Source organism: Corvus moneduloides, chromosome 2 (genome assembly GCF_009650955.1).
Source record: "Corvus moneduloides isolate bCorMon1 chromosome 2, bCorMon1.pri, whole genome shotgun sequence".
NCBI lineage: Eukaryota > Metazoa > Chordata > Aves > Passeriformes > Corvidae > Corvus > Corvus moneduloides.
The window spans coordinates 92,167,312-92,191,092 of NC_045477.1; the positions used below are offsets into that span (position 1 = coordinate 92,167,312).

The 23,781-nt window shown below is 46.0% G+C and overlaps 1 protein-coding gene across 7 annotated transcripts in view; it reads right to left on the minus strand.

Moving 5' to 3' along the window:
* The window catches only part of CRACDL (CRACD like), a 51,868-nt gene extending 28,549 nt beyond the window's left edge, over positions 1 to 23,319 (minus strand). For 2 of the 7 annotated variants that reach the window (XM_032100338.1, XM_032100332.1), the window contains exons 1-2: positions 23,030 to 23,316; positions 22,884 to 22,947 (exon numbers count right to left, since the gene is read on the minus strand). The gene's annotated coding sequence lies outside the window, so the exon portion shown is untranslated. Of the gene's footprint in view, positions 1 to 3,850; positions 3,855 to 22,162; positions 22,284 to 22,883; positions 22,948 to 23,029 lie in introns of those variants that run through there. The other 5 variants (XM_032100333.1, XR_004238383.1, XM_032100337.1 and 2 more) reach the window with 5 other exon arrangements.
* Between the last annotated feature and the right edge of the window lie 462 nt (positions 23,320 to 23,781).

Consider the following 23,781-nt stretch of genomic DNA (forward strand, 5'->3'; position numbering starts at 1 on the left):
TCCATGGTCAAGGGAGAATAAAGTCATGGATGCCATTGATTGGATAGTGAGTTAAATGTTGTAGAGTCACTCTTTGGGCTGTAATGGTGCCAGATGGTCATGCCACAACCCAGATGGGAGGGTGAGTAGATTGTGGCTCTTTTGATCCACTGAAGTACCAGGAGACTTAAGAAACAAGGCTCGTAAATTCAACAAGTTAGTGAAATGGAAACGAAACCCTTATTACTCAAATCTAAAACACAACACATCGCCTGAACCATCCGCAGCCACCTGAGCCTGGCCACAGCACATGGCTGCAGGACAGCCACAGCAAAGGCACCTCTACTGCCTGGCAGCTCCGGGGCTTCTGCACCAGACGGAGCCCCACCTTGGGTGTAAAACACCCCCTGCCACCACCCACCGGGTACCAAATCACAACACAAGCATGAGAGTGAGCAACTTTTGGTCAAGGGCATCTGCCTTAAGTGTAGAGAATTAATGAGGAACCTACCCTACAAAAAAACATGGATGAGGGCGGTGAGGCACTGGAACAGGTTGCCCAGAGAAGCTGTGGATACTAAACCCCTGGAAGTGTTCAAGGTCAGGCTGGATGAGGCTTTGAGCAATCTGATCTAGTGGAAGGTGTCCCTGCCTATGGCAGGGAGGTTGGAACTAGATGTTCTTTAAGGTCCATTCCAACACAAACAATTCTGTGATTCTAGGATACCTTTATTTTTAAAGTAAATGTCCACTGGGAGGTGACAGATAAATATGTATTGTGGGCTGTGGCTGTGTTAAACAGGGGGTCTCAGATTCCTGCTGTCACGTTGCAGTAGCAATGGCAGGAATGTAAATCAATACCTTTAAAGCTTCAGCTGTTATATGCATGCCCTGTAGCATCTATAAGCTACACACATCCAGAAGTGGGATCCTACAGTCTCTGTATAAATTATGGATGACATAACTCACATCCCTATCTGTGGCTCACTGGCATCACCCTGCTGCATCCAGCTGCACTCAGGTGAGGGTTTGGTTTTTTTTATCCAAATGTTTGTATGCCATACTTCATTAGTTCTCCATAGTAAAGCCACTGGGGGATAAATCCCCACACAGTGACAATATTTGTTTGAAACATGCAGGCAAGTATGAACATGTTCCCTCTGGCAAAATTCAATCAGACAGTATATTATATTCCCGACAAACCAGAATTGTGTCCCTGTCTCAAACATTGGCAGATAAATTTCTAGAGAATAAAACCAATTAAAAAAGAAAAGTTAGCTCCGCCATAATGCATGCAAAGATTTGTGTGATTTATTTTGTGACATCTGAGGTCACAAAGAGTGTTTCCACTGGATGCCCCAAACATTGAGGAACACTAATACGTGACCAGGGTTGCAGCATAAATCTCCTGACTTAAGAGTAAACAGAAGGACACTTAACCTTAAAGGGCTCTCTCCTTGCCAGTCATGCATCTTGACGAAAGATACTCACTCCCCTTCTGCCCTCATGCAGCAATTCTTCAGACCCACCAAGTTTTTGCTGTTTCCTAACATATTTAAGAATTAGTGTCTTACCAAAAAGCTCCCAAAACCCAAGGAAGACAGCCCTCCACTGCTGTGTCTCTTGCAAGGGTGCAGGGCTGGAGCCCTGGCTTGTGAGGAAGGAGGTGCTTGGCCACCGTGTGTGTGTGTGTGTGTGTGTGTGTGTATGTCTGTCTCGGTTTTGAAAGACAGGTGTCTGCTAAGGAAGGCAGAGGCCCCCCTTGAAGTGGCAGATATAACCCCTTTTCCCTCCAAGTTATTATATTTTGAAATCAAGAGCCTTTAGGCGAAGATGTGGGAAATAGGAATAACAGTTCTTTACTATATATATATATATGTATATAACCAGTCAAACAAAACAACAACAACTATGGCAGTAACAGCAATCACAAACCCAGTGCCAGCCTTCTCGGCTGTCAGGCTATTTCCCCTCGGGTGCAGTTCCGCTCGCAGCCGGCAGGGGCGCTGGCGGCTCCCGGTGAGCAGGGCAGGTGCGATGGTTCCCCCGCGGCTGCAGGGGGCGCTCCGGAGCGAGCTCGGGAAACCCGCGGCTCTGGTGCCCTGGGATCCCGGGAAGGGATGGAACAAAGGCTTCACAAACCGCTGGGCAGTTGATCCCGGGCTCTCAGGAACAGCAGGCTGGAACGGCAGGGACGAACGCAAATCCCGGGTGGCAGACGAGATGTATCCAGATGGGAAAAACCCACGGAGGCCCAGGCAGGCAGGGCGAGCAGGGCTACAGCGTAGCGAAAGCTCGAAGCAGCAGCGGGGCAGGGCAGCCACAGCTCGGTCTCCAGCAGGGCAGGGAAAGCGGCTTTTGGGGTCCCGGCGTTGTTTCCAGCAGGAAGAAAGAACGGCCAAAAAGAAAGAAGCAGCAGCTCCTTTCTCTGCAGCTTCTCTCCCCGGACGCTCAGAGCGAACTGACCCCACACCCAGGTGTAGACAAAGGAGTAGCCAGGTCCGCGCCGCTCACCTTTTGTCTTTCTTAAGTACAGCTATTTGTCCCCTAGCAACATGCATATGGGAGAAAATTCCTTTAACAGAGAAAAAAAAACAGACTAAACTAAAACCCCAACATTATCCACCCCGAATTTTTTCCCATACTAACATGTTACATGAAACTTAACTTTTTTAACCATATAAATCTATGCATTACCCAAATTATATACAAATATACATGCTGATACTGATACAAGTACAGAGCCATGGGTAGTTCACCCTAAAACAAGGTCCCCTTGAGGTAAGCATCGGGTCTCTCCATCCTTTTGCATCACCCACCAGGTGCAACCTGGTCCCTGAGCAAAAACAACCCCACGGATGGGTTTGTCTTTGCTCAAGGCAGACTTTACCCAAACAGTTTTTCCAAGCATACCTCTCATGTGCACCACTGGAACCTTATCCCCATCTGTTGTTTGTAGGGGTTCAGATTGGGCAGGGCCTGCTCGGCTGGTGGAACCTCGAGTGTTAACTAACCAGGTGGCTCTTGCTAAATGCATCTCCCAGTTTTTGAAAGTCCCCCCACCCAGTGCCTTCAAGGTGGTTTTAAGCAGTCCATTACACCGCTCAACCTTCCCAGCTGCTGGTGCATGGTAAGGGATGTGGTACACCCACTCTATGCCATGTTCTCTAGCCCAGGTGTTTATAAGGCTGTTCTTGAAATGAGTCCCATTGTCAGACTCGATTCTCTCAGGGGTGCCATGCCTCCAAAGGACTTGCTTTTCCAGGCCCAGGATGGTGTTCCGGGCAGTAGCGTGAGGCACAGGGTAGGTCTCCAGCCACCCAGTGGTGGCTTCTACCATTGTGAGCACATAGCGCTTGCCTTGGCGGGTTTGAGGCAGTGTGATGTAATCAATCTGCCAGGCCTCCCCATACTTGTATTTGGACCATCGCCCGCCATACCACAGAGGCTTCACCCGCTTGGCCTGCTTGATCGCAGCGCATGTCTCACAATCATGGATAACCTGGGAGATACTGTCCATGGTTAGATCCACCCCTCGGTCTCGTGCCCACTTATAGGTGGCATCTCTGCCCTGATGACCTGAGGCATCATGGGCCCATCGAGCTAGGAACAGTTCTCCTTTATGTTGCCAATCCAAGTCTATCTGGGACACCTCTATTTTCGCAGCCTGATCTACCTGTTTGTTGTTACGATGTTCTTCATTAGCCCGGCTCTTGGGGATGTGAGCATCTACATGACGGACCTTCACGGATAGCTTCTCTACCCGAGTGGCAATGTCTTTCCACTCTTCAGCAGCCCAGATTGGTTTTCCTCTGCGCTGCCAGTTTGCCTTATTCCACCTTTCCAGCCAACCCCACAGAGCATTGGCTACCATCCATGAATCAGTGTAGAGGTAGAGCTTTGGCCACTTCTCTCTTTCAGCTATGTCCAGAGCTAATTGGACAGCTTTGAGCTCAGCAAATTGGCTCGATCCACCTTCTCCTTCAGTAGCCTGTGCAAGTTGTCGTGTGGGGCTCCATACAGCGGCTTTCCATTTCCGGCTAGCGCCTACAATTCGGCAGGAACCATCAGTGAAGAGGGCGTATTGTCTTTCACTCTCTGGTAGCTCGTTATATGGTGGGGCTTCTTCAGCACGTGTCACCTGCTCCTCTTCTTCTTCAGAAGATAACCCAAAAGTCTCACCTTCCGGCCAGTTCGTAATTATTTCCAAGATCCCAGGGCGACTTGGGTTTCCAATTCGGGCGCGCTGCGTGATGAGGGCAATCCATTTGCTCCAAGTAGCGTCGGTGGCGTGATGCGTGGAGGGAATCTTTCCTTTGAACATCCACCCCAGCACCGGTAGTCGGGGTGCCAGGAGGAGTTGTGCCTCTGTGCCGATTACTTCTGAGGCAGCCTGGACTCCTTCATAAGCTGCCAGGATTTCCTTCTCTGTGGGAGTGTAGTTGGCTTCAGATCCTCTGTAGCTTCGGCTCCAGAATCCCAGTGGTCGGCCCCGAGTCTCACCAGGCACCTTCTGCCAGAGGCTCCAGGACAGACCCTTGTTCCCGGCTGCAGAGTAGAGCACGTTCTTCACCTCTGGTCCTGTCCTGACTGGGCCAAGGGCTATGGCGTGAGCAATTTCCTGTTTGATCTGGGCGAAGGCCTGCTGCTGTTCAGGGCCCCAGTGGAAATCATTCTTCTTGCGGGTAACCAGGTAGAGAGGACTCACGATCTGGCTGTACTCGGGAATGTGCATCCTCCAGAAACCTATAGCACCTAGGAAAGCTTGTGTTTCCTTCTTGTTGGTCGGCGGAGACATTGCTGTGATCTTATTGATGACCTCAATGGGAATCTGACGTCGTCCATCTTGCCACTTTACTCCCAGGAACTGGATCTCTCGGGCAGGTCCCTTGACCTTGCTCTTCTTGATGGCAAAACCAGCTTGCAGGAGAATTTGAATTATTCTCTCTCCTTTCTCAAACACTTCGGTTGCGGTGTTCCCCCACACAATGATGTCATCAATGTACTGCAGATGTTCTGGAGCCTCACCCTTTTCTAGTGCAGTCTGGATCAGTCCATGACAGATGGTGGGACTGTGCTTCCACCCCTGGGGCAGTCGATTCCAGGTGTACTGCACGCCCCTCCAGGTGAAGGCAAACTGAGGCCTGCACTCTGCTGCCAGAGGAATGGAGAAGAATGCATTGGCAATGTCAATAGTGGAGTACCACTTTGCTGCTTTGGACTCCAGCTCGTACTGGAGCTCCAACATGTCTGGCACGGCAGCGCTCAACGGTGGAGTCACTTCATTCAGGGCACGATAGTCCACAGTCAATCTCCATTCCCCGTCAGACTTGCGCACAGGCCAGATGGGGCTGTTGAAGGGTGAGTGGGTCTTGCTGACCACCCCTTGACTCTCCAGCTCGCGGATCATCTTGTGGATGGGGATCACAGCATCTCGATTTGTCCGATACTGCCGGCGGTGCACTGTCGAGGTGGCAATTGGCACTCGTTGCTCTTCCACTTTCAGGAGCCCAACTGCAGAAGGATTCTCAGATAGTCCAGGCAGGGTGTTCAATTGCCTAATGCCCTCTGCCTCCACAGCAGCAATCCCAAATGCCCACCTGAGTCCTTTTGGGTCTTTGTAGTAGCCATTCCGGAGGAAGTCTATGCCCAGAATACACGGGGCCTCTGGGCCGGTCACAATCGGATGCTTTTGCCACTCCTTCCCAGTCAGGCTCACCTCAGCTTCCAAAAGGGTCAACTGCTGTGATCCCCCGGTCACCCCAGCAATGGATACAGGTTCTGCCCCCACATGTCCCGATGGCATTAAAGTACACTGTGCCCCAGTATCAACCAATGCATCATATTTTTGTGGCTCTGATGTGCCAGGCCATCGGATCCACACCGTCCAGAAAACTCGGTTCTCCCGTGCCTCTTCCTGGCTAGAGGCAGGGCCCCTCTAGCCCTGGTTATCATTCTTTCCCTGGGTGTACATGCTCGAGGTACCTTCAAGGGGATCCGACATATCATCCTCCCTTCTGTAATGCCTGGCAGCTCGGTCACGGGAGGCTGGGGCTACTTTCACCTTAGCGGAACCCCCTCGGTTAGTGCCTCCCTCCTTGAGTTCACGCACCCGCGCTGCCAGGGCAGAGGTGGGTTTCCCATCCCACCTTCTCATGTCTTCCCCATGCTCACACAGGAAAAACCACAGCTCAGCTCGTGGGGTGTACCCTCTCTCTCTAGCAGGGGGACGACGGGCTCTGACTTGGGGGCCTGTGACTCGCACTGGTGCCACACTGACCCTCCTCATCTCCTCCCTCATCTCCTCCATCTTCTCCTTCATCTCCTCTTTGAGGTCCTGGACCACAGCAGAGACATGAGCTTTTAGCGGGCCATTAATCATGCTGTCATAATGCCTGAGCCTGTTGGCAACAGAGCCCACTGTTTCTCGGGTATTGTCAGCATCAATCGTTGCAATGAAGGTGGTGTATTGTGATGGCCCTAGCCTTGCCAGGTTCCACATCATCTGTCCTGTGCACCTGACCTTATCGGGGTCATTATCATGCTGTCCATCCTTCCCAAAGAGTACCTCTAATATTGCCACCTCTCTTAGCTGTTGGATCCCTTGCTCGAGTGTCTTCCACTGCATTCTATGATGATACTCCTGCATTCTTTCTTTGTGAATGAACCTTTCTCTCACACTCATTAAGAGCCGCTCCCAAAGAGAGAGAGGCCCTGGCTCCCTCACAAATATCTGGTCCACACCTGGGTCCTGGGTCAACGATCCCAGATACCTTGCCTCACCACTATCCAGTTGCACACTTGTGCCCATAAGGTCCCAAACCCGAAGCAGCCAGGTGGTATAAGGCTCACGCCCCCTTCGCACAATGTCGTTTCGCATAGCACGGAGACTGTCGTGCGACAGGGACTCAGTGATGACTTCTGGCTCTGGCTCTCCTGCTGGTTGTGAGGGCCCTGGTTGCCCATCATCATTAACTGGTCGTACTGATTTGGTCTTATACTTCCTCCTTTGCACAGGGGCGACTGCTGCTGGCTGTGGTTGTCCTTGTGGTTCAGCTGAAGCCTGGATGGTTGTAACATCCGTGGGTTCCACTGCTGCACCATCGGACTCACCCTCTTTGGGGCAGGGAGAGGGTTTTTCACTAGCTGAGGAGGTGTATTCCCTTAGCAATTGGCATATCTCCTGGCGCACCTGGCCCATCTCCTGGCACATCTCCTTGCGCACCTGGCCCATCTCCTGGCATATCTCCTGGCGCACCTGACCCATCTCCTGGCATATCCCCTGGCGCACCTGACCCATCTCTTGGCACATCTCCTGCATCCCTTTTGCCAGTACCCCCACCCAGTTTGGGTAGTCCATTTCTGAGGTGGACTGTTGGGCAGTATCAGTCTGTGGGGCGGGATCTCTAGTGTCTGGGGCTGTGGCAGGCTCTGGCTCTGGGGTAGGATCTCTAGTGTCTGGGGCCGTGTCAGGCTCTGGGGCAGGATCAGGCTCTGGGGTAGGAACTCTACTCTCTGGGGCCATGTCAGGCTCTGGGGCAGGATCAGGCTCTGGGGTAGGATCTCTAGTCTCTGGGGCTGGTGTCCGGGTAGATATCCAAGCCAATCTCAACTTATCCTTGAATGCTAAATAGAGTAGGCCTATCAGCAGCAGATGGTTAGTATTCAGAGGGAATTTAAACCCTTCGAAAATTGATGGGGTGGGCCCAAAGAACTGGTTGAGGGGTTGGGAGAAAACTTCTCCTGGTGTCATTTCCTCACAGAAGGTACCATTGTTAACATAACCCCAAAAACATGTGCTCAGTGTGTGATAGCTGTTTATCCATGTGCCCACATTCCGGAGGAAGTTAAAAACCCATGAATTCCTCACCTTCTCGACCCATAACGCAAGCTGGATAACAGCAATGGTAGCCTTAGTCAGAGGACCCATATTCAAGTAAGGAGCTGCAAAGGGGAAGAATATAGCCACGGCCACATGCCACCCGAACCAGGGTAAACTAGACCACATAGTGCTGCCTAACAAGGTTCCAATATCCAGCACACAAAATAAAGTTATCGAGGAACTGTTATTCCTTTTTCACCTCTATCTCTTAATGCCCTTAGGCCCCACGTTGGGCGCCAAGATCTGTCTCGGTTTTGAAAGACAGGTGTCTGCTAAGGAAGGCAGAGGCCCCCCTTGAAGTGGCAGATATAACCCCTTTTCCCTCCAAGTTATTATATTTTGAAATCAAGAGCCTTTAGGCGAAGATGTGGGAAATAGGAATAACAGTTCTTTACTATATATATATATATGTATATAACCAGTCAAACAAAACAACAACAACTATGGCAGTAACAGCAATCACAAACCCAGTGCCAGCCTTCTCGGCTGTCAGGCTATTTCCCCTCGGGTGCAGTTCCGCTCGCAGCCGGCAGGGGCGCTGGCGGCTCCCGGTGAGCAGGGCAGGTGCGATGGTTCCCCCGCGGCTGCAGGGGGCGCTCCGGAGCGAGCTCGGGAAACCCGCGGCTCTGGTGCCCTGGGATCCCGGGAAGGGATGGAACAAAGGCTTCACAAACCGCTGGGCAGTTGATCCCGGGCTCTCAGGAACAGCAGGCTGGAACGGCAGGGACGAACGCAAATCCCGGGTGGCAGACGAGATGTATCCAGATGGGAAAAACCCACGGAGGCCCAGGCAGGCAGGGCGAGCAGGGCTACAGCGTAGCGAAAGCTCGAAGCAGCAGCGGGGCAGGGCAGCCACAGCTCGGTCTCCAGCAGGGCAGGGAAAGCGGCTTTTGGGGTCCCGGCGTTGTTTCCAGCAGGAAGAAAGAACGGCCAAAAAGAAAGAAGCAGCAGCTCCTTTCTCTGCAGCTTCTCTCCCCGGACGCTCAGAGCGAACTGACCCCACACCCAGGTGTAGACAAAGGAGTAGCCAGGTCCGCGCCGCTCACCTTTTGTCTTTCTTAAGTACAGCTATTTGTCCCCTAGCAACATGCATATGGGAGAAAATTCCTTTAACAGAGAAAAAAAAACAGACTAAACTAAAACCCCAACAATGTGGTACTCTTATTCCATCACCCCTGGAATCATGGGGGTTTCATTATGAGGGGAAATCAAATTCCTAGGTTAAGGGAAGATGCAGGTCAATGTACATCATTATTTTATATTATTTGTTCTGGATATGACCCATCCTGGGCCAATGCTGGCCTGTTGCTGAAGGAGTTGTGCCATCCACATGAGCAAGATAAAACAATTGAAAAAAACATGTGCAGTTGACCCTACTGGCAAGGGGAAGTTGGGCTGTCTGACCTCAGACTGATCCTGGTTGGATCAGTCAGAGATAATAATCAGACAGAGATAATTGCCAACGTGTGATTAGAGCTTGTGAGGAGATGAGTAAATTGAACTAAAGTACAGGAATGTAGACAGAGACCAGTATAACATCCAACAACTACTAGAAAAGATTGTAATGGGTTCTGTTGAGATACAGGGGAATGGCTCTCCAGAATCTTAATAATACTTTATTATTATTTATTATGATAAAATGTAATAGCAAGTGTATTTGTGGACCCAGCTGGCTCTGACATCTGCAACTATTTTAAGGATCACATGTCAGAGTGACAAAGACAAAATTAGGAAGATATTATATTACCTGGAGGTTCTAAACCTGTCCAACACATAAATGATTTGTTCCTTCCCAGCAAAACACACAAAGATTGTTTGAAAGATACTGTTTGTCCATGTACTGCTTTAGCAGGTTAACCAGGGATTTCTTTTCAAGGACCCTCTTGAGAGATGCCCAACTCAGGCTGTAATGCTATTAATAAAAAGCATGTTTATAGAGCAATCTGTCTTTCAGCTTATTGATTCAGCTGAAACCCAGTCGAACCCAGGTATTGCGGCTGGCATGCGTAATTTCCGTAACACCAGGTTCCACCACTGCTGCCGGAGTCATCCCTAGACAGCTCAGTGTCACCTGGGGGAAAAACTGGCTGCTTTGCTGGGGGAGAGCTGCCCAAGAGACCTGGGCTGTGTGCAGGGAGGAAGGTTGTCCAGGTAGGATAACTTTGGAGTGAGGCAGAAAGCAACCCAAGGTGCAGGTCAGAGGCACCTGGGTGCAGGAGACACTGGGCACAAGTACCAGTGGCCTCTACCTCCTGTGCAGGAGCCCAGAGACTCTCTTATCCTCAGCAAGGAAATGGTTATTTTAAATTATGGCAAATAAATCCTATAAGTTTGGGTCAGGTAAGCAATACTGGGTTTGCAGCAGGGTGACTGTAAAGCTTTTATAAAAACTGCCTCTCAACTCATCATGCAACTATAAGGATTTGGTTTTCAGTTCAAAAGACAAGTTTCCAGCGCAAACCCAGAGTTTCATGTGACTGTCCCAGGCCAATGGTGGGTGACACAGAGTAGGAGTGACAGCAGCCCTCGCAGCAGTCACTATGGTGTGCAAACATACACTATGACGAGGGCAATGAGGTGCAGCCACCCACCCCATACCAAGGATGCAGAAGAGTTTTGTGCCTGCTGTTACCAAGGGGAGATTTGTTTGTATCAAGTGATGAATGGTCACATCCTTCCTTAACCTGAGAACAGAACAGGGAGGGGAATCAGCAGGTAGCAGAGGGGACTAGAAGAACTTGCAAAATGTTTCTAGGCAGTGTGCTGGTGTTCAGGTTTTCAGAAACATGCTCAAAAGTCAACAGATTCATTTTTAGCAAACCCTGGTTTTGAGCAAACACTGAAGCTGACACTTAGCCGCTTACTTGAGTGCTTTGCCAAGTGATGCTTTGCATTGGAGCAATATCCCAAGACAGTGTGAAGAGATACTGATCCTTGCTGAGCATCCAGCAGCTGCCAGAGATCCCTCTGTGATGCTCTGCAAGCCAGGCACTGCCTGGCTTAGTGTCTCACCAAACCTCGCTGTAGACAACCACATTCATTTCTACCTTAAAATTTACTATGATGTTTTTATTAACCTGGGGGAAGCTGGTTTTCCTTTTAAATGCTTCCTTTGCACTGTCAGAGAAACACTGGTGTTCACCACCAGGAGATAATCCTATTTTCTTTCCCAAATATATAAACTTGGAAAACCCTACTATCTATGTCTTCCCTTTTTCCTTCAGTATAATGTATTTTAACGGTATCTTTCAAGACTTTTGCTCAACATCTGTAACAAACTTTCCAGTATTAATACATTCATCATAGGAAGATTTGATTCAAACATGATACTTAGGAGGAGAAACAAAAAAATCCAGAGTTTACCCTTCATATGACTGTAACTGCTTGTCATTTCCCTGATGTAAGCAGAGATTGGAGTTTTTGCTCTGGAGCTAAATTTTTTCACCCTCAAAGCTTTGTTTAAAGTCTACAATGGCCTACAAGTTTAAGAGCTGTGCAACGAAATACTGACAAAATCCAGCAGCTTTGAATCAGCACCCACTGGGACGGGTGGTATTCATTGCGCAGTTATGCTTGGATCTAGAGGCTTGGCTGCTGAGCTTTCTCATTTCCAGTTTCCCCAAGGATTTACTGAAGCCCATCACTTAATTAAATCATCCTGTGGTCTGAAAACTCAGCAGGATTTTCATCCTAGAGAAGCAACCTTCCTTGGTTCTCCCTTGTTAGCAAGGGCAAGATTTGCCACACCACTGGCAGTCACACCTTTTTCCTCTTTCTTTATTGTATTTGTGGTTCTTTTCACAATGGAATACTAGAGGTACTTGGTTTATCAATTTATTATGAGCTTTATAAGCCAAAAATGTTGGATGACAAATTCCTAAATATTACCTCTTTATAACGCTATTTTTGCTATATTGGACTTTTCCCAGCAGAGACTTCTTTCACTCTCCTTCTTCCTTCCTAGGTCCTTTCTAGATAAGCTATGATACAAGAAATACATCTAAGACTCTGCCACTGCAGAGAATAGAGATGGAATATAGCAGCACAACAGGTTTTTATTCCCCTTCCTATACCTTCCAAATGCCAGTACACTCAAAACTGTGTATCCAAAAACCAAGCAATAGCAATTAACACCTTTCATTTCTCTTTTGTATAAGAATATCTCTTTTCTAGTAGACAAATAAACATGAGGAGTTAAAAAAATCTGAATTGAGGGAAATTATTTCACATGAGAGGAAGAGCTGCCCTTTTCTCTGAACATCATGATATACACTAGCATTCCTACTAATATTACACAGCCTTGGAGACTTGGAGAGGGGAAAAAAAAGGAAGAAAAAAAAGCAGGGATTCTGGGGATATAAAGAAAACCCAAATACTCAAAGATACTCCTCTAGCTGAGAGAGTAACCAACTCAAAACCATCCCAAATGCCAGGGGCAAAGGCTGAGGCAGCTTTTTCTCATCCTCCCCCTCTCTGAGGACTCAGACCTGAAATGAAGGCACCATCCAGAGGCCACACAGCCTCTTCTCCTGTCACTTGGACTCAGAAATGGGACAGCTCAAAGTTTGCAGGGGGAGCAAGCCCAGGGTGCCTGCCATGGTCCTCGGCCATCCCAGGCACACCAGCAGTGCTTTCACAACCCTGGAGATGCTCCAGCTCTCTGGCATGTGCATTAACAAGAGCATCACCTGGACACAGCCCCAGGGTGCCATGCCTTGGTAAAGCACAGGCTCAAAAGTGTGTTGTGATCACCTGCCTCCCAAGCAAAGGTTTACCCCTGCAGCCAGGGGAGACCTCGTGCTGAAAACATTGTGCAATGGGGTGTGGCAGAAGGAAAAGTGTAGGGCAGCAGGCAGGTATTCACACAGCTCAAGAAACCCTGCTGTTTGACACACCTCTCTGCTCAGCCCTCCTCCTGCTAACAGAGATCATTGTCTCCTCCTTTCAAACTCCCAAGCAGTACTCCCAAGTGATAATGCTTGAGCCTAGCTAAAACTAAATATCTCACAGTATGTCCAATTATAAAATCGTTTCCAAAAGGCATCCATCATCTTGAGCTTTTGTTTCTAAGATAAACCACCTGCAACAGGAGGTCTAAGAAGCATAGTGAAGTGCTGCCCCTGAGCTAGCACAGCACGTATGAGCCCAGGTATTAGGAATGTCCGTATGTGTGACATGCAGGTCTCTGGGAATCTGATTTGTCTGTATAAACATATCCAAAAATCTCATAAAAAAGACAGGAGAATTTCGTAACAACTGCAACCTCCTTTCCAAAGCTATACATCTTCCTGCTTCAGACCTCTCATTAGGTCAAAGGAGTTTCACTTTTCATTTTTTATTTGGCCTCCAATTTTTGAATCAAGTGAACAAATGCACCTGAGTGCCTGCTTACGTACACACAGCCATCTTAGAAGCTTTATCCAGAGTGCCAGTACTGGGACTGAAGGGTCACACTGCCTTTCTACCATATGTCAGCATCTCTACAGTATCTGTACATATTCTGCCTGTGTCCTCATCATGTGTGAATTATTAAAAATAACTTACCCAGAGAAGACATTCTCTGAGAAAACTGCACTGGTTTCTACTACCAAGTCCATATAAAATATCAAAAATAAACTTCATGCCAAACCAGAAAGAAAAACATCCTTTCAGTTTTTGTATACAACTTCGCATTTTGTTTTCAAAGTTGGGCAGACAATCATCTCCCTCAATTTTGTTCAAATGGTGTGAATCGGTAAACAAAAAGTATTGCTTTGCAAAGTCTATGACTTCATGTGTTCTTTGCTTGTTTTAATAATTTAGTGCAGATGCTGTTAGCACCTATTTGTTTACACTGACTGATGTCCACGGGAACATCATCAAAATGTGGTATTTTCACAAACAGTTCACTGTCTAAATGACAGTTTGCTATCCATTTTCATCTGTCTCCCACTGAAGCTCGTACACCTTCCCCATCATTTCTTATCTGCATTATTGGCTAATAAAAGTGTTTGTTTCTTTGCTTGTGGCTAACATTTTTCTCCAGCTAATGCGATGTTTGTGGCATGCTCTTACATTAAAAGAAAATTTGCATATTGCACAACCACATTGGTGTGGTGAGAGCCTCTGAGCCACTCCTCATGCTCAGAGCAAGGCTGGCTCACATATCTTTGCTGCCAGCATCCTCTCCATGGCTGCATGGGTCCTAGGCCAGCATCCAGGTGAGAACGCCCAACCTGAATACAAAGTCAATGTCCTTTTCTTTTAAAACTCTACCAGTTGGGGATCCTCTGATCCTCTTCCCACCCACTGTCAAAATGAATAGAGCTAGCTGTGAGTGATTTGCCTTTTCTCTCAGAAATAACTAATAAAAGCCAGTTGCACCAGCACATACCTCTTCCAATGCTGTTCCTTGAGCCAGTTTGCTATTCTTCCACCCCCAGTGTGGGTGGAGGTGGAAGAATACCAAGCTGTCCCACACAGAGCAGCAACGTATAACTACTGTAGTGTGTATAACTACTATACACACTACTGCCCCTTTGCATCAGCCCTTGCCTTTGCAGTACTTCACCTATCACTCAAATTCCTGTTGCATACAATGTAAACATAAGGTGGGGCTGGATGTCCCTGGGATCACTGAGAAGAGACATCAAGGGATGTCATGTAATAAAATACCTGCTAAAAGGAAGATTGGAGAGAGGAGATAGGATAGAGTTTGCTGCATGGGCTTTGAGCGCAAGCCTTTGTGCAAACAAGGCAAGGTCTGCCATGAATAGCATGTGAGGCTTTATGGGCTACAACAGAAAAACCTTCCCAAGCCTTTCAGGGTTTTCTGGACATTCAGTTGTTTTCAGTCTTTCACTGCTGTTGGGCAGTGTGTTTTTTCCTTTGCCTAACCAGGCCAAACTACTCTCTGGTGCATCTGCCCCTGTTATTATTCCAAAGGCTGTGCAGATTCTCATCAGATCCTTCATCAGCCCTTCTGCCACAACCCTGCCAACAGCACATTCCTTTCTCTATTACAAGCACAGTGCATTTCCAAGGGATGGGAGGGAGAGGGGAAAACCTTCCTTTTCTACCTTTTTTCCCCCCAAGAATTAATAGTCCTTCCTTTCCTCAGCATTTCTGAGAGAAGTGAGAAACACTCCATGAAATAAACTTTCCTCCTAAGCAGCTTTTGAGGAGTGAACTTTTTGTTTTTTAAAATAGTGCATTGCTACAGAACACACAAACAGGCCAGAAGGCATAACTAGGACTGCCCAGTCTGGTGTCCTGGATAGTGCAGGGAATAGGCTGTTCCAGAAGGGTGAAGGGAACCTTCTTCCCTGATAGAGCCCAGTAACTTGAGGATGTACACCTTCACAAAGGTCATATTTTGTTCATGGGAAAAGCCTTAGCTTGACTTGCATGCTTTCTTTAAACAAACAAGAAACCCCAACAAACCAAAACCAAAGCAAAGCAAAGAACCATATAAAAGAACTACAGGAAGGGGGGTGGGGGGAGGAGTCTGCATTGGCAGAATAAAGAATAAAGCAAACTCATGTGAAATGTCTTATTCCTATGCCATAACCCTTTCCTTCTTGCTTTTGGTCCTTTATTTTTTGTGATTTAATAGAGCGGCCAGGAGATTTATTCTACCAACATGGAAAGAATTATTATTAAGAGAACTGTTAAAGTAAAAAAGCCACATTGGCTCTCCTTCTTCATCAGCATGCAGGGATAATAAAGACATAGCTGTTTTACACAAATACACAAGATCTCCCCCAGCTAGCTGCCTGCCAGAGATTCTCTGCTATATTTATGAGCACAAACAGCTCAATAGACTACCAGACTTTTAGGTTTGTACCAGCCATTTTTACTGATGGAAGAACAATCTGTATTTTTAACTTAAATAATATCAAGTGTTCACATAGAGTATTTTGCTAATAATGTTCTGAAGAAGTTCATACCTTTTTTTACAATAGCAAGCTAACATCACTCAGAGTCAAGGGTCAGTGAAGTATTAAAAATTCACTGTGCCTCTCCTTGAAAAGCAATGGAAAATAAAGTAAAATGTCTTTCTTCAGTTAGAACAAAATTACATTTGATTCTACATGTTGTGATTGCAATTACTGTTGAATTCAGCACTGGGAACATTCCTGAAGCTATTTCACAAAAATAATTATACCAGGTCTTTTGGTATTCAGAATGAGTAGAAATATCAACAGTGTTATAAAGTCTCCGTGCCTTTAAACTCACGGAAATATAACAGGGCTTTCATTGATCCTTTCTTGCTTTTTTGGAACCATGAATACAATAAATTGTCTATTCACCTACATACAGACACACACACTTCTTTTGTGGTAAAGAAAGAGCAAGTCTCCCCTGGAAGCACAGCAAGCCCTGAGCAACTGCTCACTGACACCTGCTGCCCCATCAATTAGCCTAATGTAAGGGTGTTCTTGTACAGTGCAGAGGTTAATGGGAGTTTAAGATACAGAAATGTTTAGCAGTACCCGGAATGAGATCCTTGTTCAGCTTTATCTGCTGTTCTGAAGGAGATTCGGTGAGCCAAGTTAACCAGACAAGGAAGTCAGTTGCTAACATCTAGAACTGAATTTGGCCCAGTTTTCACAGGTCCATAATGTGTGTTGTAGTCTATAGAGTAATTTCAACCATTTTGTTAAGTTTCTTTAAAAGTTAATGACAAATCTTTTAAAATGTTGCATTCAACTGAACACAGAATATAGTTATATCCTAGGCTCACTTCCAGATATTTTGCCATTAGAGCAATGAAAATTAGGCAAACTAAAGTAAGAAGGAAAATGAATAAAATAAAGAGACTAAGCTGGGCTTTACCAGCTTCCTTGGGAATTCCTGTGCTGGAAGGATGAAATAATTATTGAGATCATCCATGAACCATGTGCAGAATAGTTTTAATATTGAACATTTAAAATAGACAGGAAAAAAAGAAAGTAGGAAATGTGAAATGAATGAAACAGGTATTTCTAGGAGAAGCCTGAGCCCATCCAGCTACCAGCCTACCAGCTGAGACCAGCCAGAACATAACATTTCCAGGACCTGCTCATGAAATGTGCCATCAGGGGCCCTCAGTCCTCAGCTCTACCTCATTTCAGCCCAGACTGCTCTGCTGAACCAGCTGCAGCCATGTGCTAACCTGGAGTCCCCTCGGATGCAGGGATAACAAGAAGCCATGTCTCCAGCCCAAGGACCAGTTCACCTTCCTGGGTCATCCTAGCACGAACAAGCAGTGAGAATGGAGTGAGATCCAGCTGAAGCGACAGGATGGCAGCGGGACATGGTGGGGAAGGGGAGCACCATTCCCCGTGTTCCCTTTGTAGATTGTAAGCTTCAAGACCAGTTTCCTCCCCAAAATCCACACAGTCTGTCCAAAAGGTACAGCCACTGTCAGCACAGTCACAATCCTCTGAAATTTCCCCAGGCAACAGCACTCACATATTTCAGCAATAACTGCTACCTTGTAAACACATTCCACATTCCTGTTGCATTAAACCCCACAGGTCAAATGCAAAGCTGAACAGCCTCTTGTCCAATTGTTGTACAAGGCTTGCTCTGAGGTAGTACATGTGGCAGACTTTTATTTGGAAAGGACCTTATTTAGCCTCTTTTGACCCTTCCTAATTTAGGCTCTCTCAGCCTTCAAATTATAATTATTTTCTTGAGCCCTGATGGGAGACAGATGAGCCATGGGCTCCTTTATCTTTCCTCCATACCAGTAACATTAGGATCACTTCAGGAAAAAAGAGCATGAGATTTTTAACACAAGGTGACAGTAATACGTGGCTTCCTCAGAGGTCTCAGGTAGGAGTCCAGTTAAGCTGGATTTAATAATCCAGATAATTTCCTACACAAAAAGACTAGAAGATTGCTCTCTGTCCATGCCACAATAAACATCATGTCTCAGTCTTTTCATTGTTGCTTTGAACCCTTCTCCACAGTCTATAAGAAAAACAGTCAGGATTTCACAAATTTAAGAACCCTAATATTTTCATTTACTCCCTTCAAGACAGGAGTTTGCAAACTTTTCATTCCTACTATCCATTCAGGATGTAATTGCTATTTTATGTTTGAAAGAGAGGAAATATTTTTCTGTAGCTCTTATCTCATTTACTTGCAGGTCTATGCTCCAAACTACACTGTGCTCCAAAACAAGGACATGAGCAAATGGAAATAACTGCGACTTGCTCAGATTCTTGTTTTCTCCTTCACTCCTTCCCTGCAGCAATAATCTCAGCAAATATAACCTCTGGTGAGTCATTCTGCATGTATCACCTCCAGCTGCTGCTTCAGACTTGTAGACTTTTGAAAGTCAAAACTCTGAGTGCAGCCTAATAATTTTCCTGCCACCTTGTCAGAAATCCAGACCCAAGGCTCTAGTGTGCCCTATACCACCTGCACAAGCCTACTCATTCCCTTGGACTGGGAGGTAGAAAGCATATCACAGAATAACAGAATTGTTAGGGTTGGAAAGGACGTCTGGAGATCATCTGGCCCAAACCCCCCTGCCAAAGTAGGGTCACCTGGAGCAGTTGACATAGGAACATATCCAGGTGGGTTTTTGAATGTCTACAGAGAGAGCAACTCCACAACCTCCCTGGACAACCTGTTCCACTGCACTGTCATCTTCAAATGTAAAGAAGTTCTTCATGTTGAGGTGAAACTTCTTGTGTTTTAGTTTATAGCCATTGCTCTCATCCTGTCACTGGCCACCACTGGAAAGAGTCTGGCACCATCCTCCTGACATCCACCTTTGAGACATTTATATTCATTAATGAGATCCCCTCTCAGTCTTTTCTTTTCTATACTAAATAGGCCCAGCTCCCGCAGCCTCTCCTCACAAGAGAGATTAAACGCTTCTCCCAACGTTCTTCAAGCAGCAGCTCTCAGAGCAGGGACCAGAGTGAGGCTGTCACGCAGAAGCGATGCTCAGCTCCAGGCCTGTCCCTTGCTCCAGCTTTGCTGGAGCCAATGGCATAGACTGAGGTGCCCTCTCTGGCCTAGGGCCCAGCTCCCCATGGCACCTTGTGGCATAGTGGAACTCAGGAGGCAAAGGGAACATATTTGTTCTCCCCAGGTCTTTGCTGGGAGGGGTTCCATGGACCACCGGTAGGGAATACACTGTGAGAAATGTCTCCCTTTTCCCGCATCACCGCTTGCCCTCAGTCTCTTCTCCTTTCTGCAACTGGGACAGAAGTTCTCCCTATCCCCCTCTGACATGATAAACACCTTCCTTGTGAAACTCCTCACTGCTTAAGATGTCTGTCAGAAATCTCTTGTGTGCACATTTGCCTCTGGCAGCATCTCCATCTTGGCAATGGAAAGAGGAAGACGTTTCAGGAATTAATAAGTCTAAATCACTTTACCTGAAAGAGACACACCTCTGCAGAGGAGACCTCTTCCTTTCTGCCTGTTCTAAATCTAATTTTCAGGTTCCTGTATAGCCTTCAGGGCTTACTTGGCATGGGGAATAGGATGGTGGGGATGGGAATGTAAAGCCATTTGGAGACATCCCATTTGTCTCCAGGCTCCCTTCTTTGAATACACCACAAATGTTTTACTTCAATTCTCAAAAGCCCAATGAGATGCAGGTTATTAATTCATGACTATGACAAGATTATTATGGTTAATTTAACATGTGCAGGCACTTAAGTAACTACTGTTGGGAAATATTTGTCATTAATTCAAAAATTTCCTGCCTGTAATTTGGCAAATATAAATGCAAGTGTGAAGCAGAAATCCAGCATGACATAAAGAGCACTCATCTGCCATCACCTTTACATGTGACTGTACAATGCTTGATCTCTGCTTGATTTAAATATGCACAACAAAATGTACTGCAGGATTCATAAATTAAATGCCATTGACATTCATTTGCTAGAAAGAGCCCAGATGTAGGAAGAGAAACAGAGAAGCAGACAATATCCCCATGGGTAGCAAAAGGGACACCATTAGGAGAGAGTGTGGCAGAGCAGTATTCCTAATCAAAGCTCAAAAAGCAAAGCTGTGCAAACAAAACCTACTTGTGTGGGCTTTTCTCCCACCTCCTGTGGGTCTGCAATAATTCCTACCAAGGCAGGTGGTGCAGAGTAAAACCACCAGAGTGGTTTCAGTCAGGAACAACTTGTGTCTGAGGCATGGCACAGACCCTGGAGGGTCATCCCATCGCTCCTGGGGAGGGAACTCCCTGCCTCAAACTGCTGTGCTTTGCTTGCTCCCCTACCAGGGAGGTAGGTGAAAATTCTGCGTGTACAAAGCTAGTTGCAGCAAAAAATCAAAAACTCAAGTCCAAAGTAACCAGTCTCATTGCACCTGAGAAGGGTCCCAGCACTTCTTGGCCTTTGCTCATCCCTTGGCCAGGTCCAAAGCCAGTGATGAGTCATTTTGCTCACAAAGGCTCTTTAGCTCTGTGGTTTTGCAAGATTTATCACTATGAGATGCATCCCACCTATCAGGTTCTTCTCACTGAGGAGCTCCACGCATTGCCTGAACTTTTTCAGTTCTCTCATATGGTAAAAACTCCTTAGGGAAATCCTGAGGAATGTTTTGGTACACTTATATCTTTGAGTTTCACATAGGTGTTTCAGAATAAAATTTGGAAACATACTACCAGAGGGAATTTCCTGAGCATTCAGTCCCTTGTTGCTGGCAAACACTTGATATAATCCCTTCACAGGCTGATTAAATTCTTATTTTGAAAACTATTCAAAATTCAAATGCTATTCCAGAACTTGGTAACTCTGATGGGTAGAAAATCCCAGACTACATGACCGGTGCTAATGTAATACTTTCCTTGAAGCAGCTTTTTTCTTTTGCCACAGGTATTTAGAGAAGATGTCCATCTCCCCTTTCAGCCTTCATCTTCAAAGCCAAACAAGCCATGGCATCTTAATTTCCTCACAGATATAAGCTCTCTATTATCCTGCCATCTTACCAACTTTTCTCTGCACCTGTCCTACTCCAAGCTCACCTCTTTTGGCAGCCAGATGCCCAGAGCCAGACACTGGGTCCCAGGCAGTCTCTATAGCTAAATGACACAAAGGTCACTCTTGGATTTAAGCTTCCCAGCTCCTAGTTAGGCTTGCACATGTTGGCAGACAAATAGAGAGAAAGCATTCACCTGCCTCCTCTAGCCTGCTCTCTACTGCAGAGTCCAAGTACGTTTGAGCTATCAAGAAATGTTTGTGCAAGGCCAGTGTTTCAATAACCTCTGCAGACTTGGCTCTTTCCTACGTCCAACCACCCAGATGCTGATGCTGGCTGCCAATACCAGACTTCAGGACTCATTCCAGCTTCTTTTCAAAGCCCAAAGTGCCAGCATACGCTCCCTTGGCTGGATTTGCAAGGGCCCAGCCATCTGTGTATCTACAGAGTGTCTCTGGTGTAGATACAATGGGAAAATATTTAGCCTTTTACATGAAGTTGGCAAATATACTGGCTCAAGCCTGAGGAAATTCTGATTGTCTTTGCTTAGGGGCCTGCTTTTCTTAAAAATTGTAAAAATATTTGTGAGTCACAGCAATGGGTAGGGAATGAGACATCTAGCAGAGCTCCCAGCTCTGGCAGAGGAGCATTACTAAGAGGACACTGCCCGACTTTGTGAACAGAGGAAAGATCAGGAGGTACTGGGTGACTTAATCTCTCGTGTCCCATGCTATGCTCTGAGGGTGCTATTTTACTGAAATAGCTAGATCAAAGCTACTAAAGAGGTTTCTGCCATTAACTGTCTCCTGAAAGTTGCTGACCTAGACACCAGAACAATTAAATGAAATGTGAAGCACCTCCTCAAACAGATATTTTTCCTACTCTGTCCTACATCACCTAATCAGACAGTAGTATGAAGTTACACACTTGGGAGAGCTTTTTGTAATAAAGGACATCCTGAACTGCATGAAGACACTGCCCTGGTATATATTTTTTCTATCTTCTTATGTGGACACACACCCTGTGAGTCCTAGGAATGAATGTATGAGCTCTCCCATAAGTACGATAGAGACAAAAAGTCTGGGATACCAAATTGGACATGTACACTTGAAAAGCAGCTGCTGTATCAGGTATGCAATGTGAGACTCTGGGAATTGTTTTTCTGAATATTAAATGTGGAAAATATCAATTGAAGCTGCACTTAGTCCCTCTGAAGAAATCAACTTCTGAATGCCTTAGAGTCAACATTCAAATTGAACAGTTTCATATTAGAGATAATTAAAATATATTGCTTAAAAATAATCTGGTCTTTTATGTCCCTATTCAGAATCCACCACTACAACTTCCGATGCAAAAACTATAAACATGCTTGCAGTGTACCTGTCTCAGAGATGTGCAGCCAGATCTTTGGCTGATGTCACTTGGCAGGCCTTTGCTCAAGTTAATTGGAGCTGTATCAATTCATATATCTGAAGAGATGGAATGTACTGCTTATAGACTTCTGAAAAAGGCAAGTTAAACAGCTTGTATGCACCTGGAGACATTAATTTCTATGTTTTTCAAAATAAGAAAACTGTATTTTCTGTGAGGAGTGGTTCTTCAGAAAACCATCATGCCAGCCCTGTACCAGCACTAGATACGAACAGACTCTGGTTTGATTCCCACCATCTCTACTATCTGTGAGTAGAGAAGATACAACACAAGGAACACAATATTTTTTTGTAAGTATTTTTCTTAGAATGGCACATTGCTTTAATTTTTACATTTAACAAAGGGCTTCTACTTGTAATCTATCAAAGGAAAACAAAAAGCAGTAAAAAATCCCATTGTGTTACTAACCAGAGGCAATGATTGCTGGCCTCTGCAAACAATACATAGCCAGAGGGACTTGCTGCTTTCTATTTTGCAAATATGCTACAAGCAGTGAGTTGCAGCAAGAGCATGGCAACCAATAACTCTTGATCACTTCAAGATTTTTCATTAGCCAATTCTACAGTAAATTAACTAGACAAGTTTAAAGGTTGTTTTCAACAATTTATAAACACACACCACAAAGAACAAGACAAGACAGTTCATCTTTCTACTTAACTTTTTTACTTACCATCCAATGAAACTTTAATAAGTACAAAGGCAGGTCAATAGTCCCAGAATTGAATGTTGTGCACCTGTGTAACCAAGAAACACATTTCACCTGTAGGAAAACAACCCTTAAAGTACTTCAGACATAAACTTTCTTCAGCTGCTTACCTGCGTAGGTTCCTGTTTGTCAGATTCAATGCACCACAAAAGGCTACTGGTGTTCCAAAAGGGATCTGTCACCTTGCCAGACATTTAAGTGGTAGCAAAACCAGCAGAGGCACTTTCAAGTTTGTGCAGAGAATTCTGAAAGTCTCAATTCAGTTCGACTTGGACAGTGCACCCTATGTCCCATCAGATACCCAGCACGGGGCTACTCTGCCTTGCTGAAGCACGAGTTATTAGCACTGCCCTGATCCTTTCACCAAGTGATCCCTGTATCTAACGCAGAAGGAGTCGGTCAGAGGAAAAAGCACCAGTATCCCCCAGTTGCTAGGTAACAAGCAGGGAGATCCTGACCTGAATTCTTAGTGCAGGCTGATGTTACTCAGGAAGCTTAGCTGGGTCCTTCCTGGAAAGGGAGGGCTACACCAAAAAGTCACTCCTGGCTTTGTTAAGGGCCACTGCATAGCACCCAGGACCAAGGGACAGCTGCTGAGCTATTTTTATGATAAAAAGGCACCTGTTGCAAAAATAGGAAGTACACATACAAAAATGGAGGGTGACATTTTCTGCTCTTCATGCCAGTGAAACCAGAAAGTTTTTAACCTTAAAATACAATCTATTTCAAATCTGGTCATTAAATAAAGCAGAAGAAACCACCCAGCATGTGCACAGCCTCAACATTAACAAATGCAATGAGAGAATATTAAGTACATGAAAATAAAAAAAATAATATTATCCCATACACATACACTATGAAG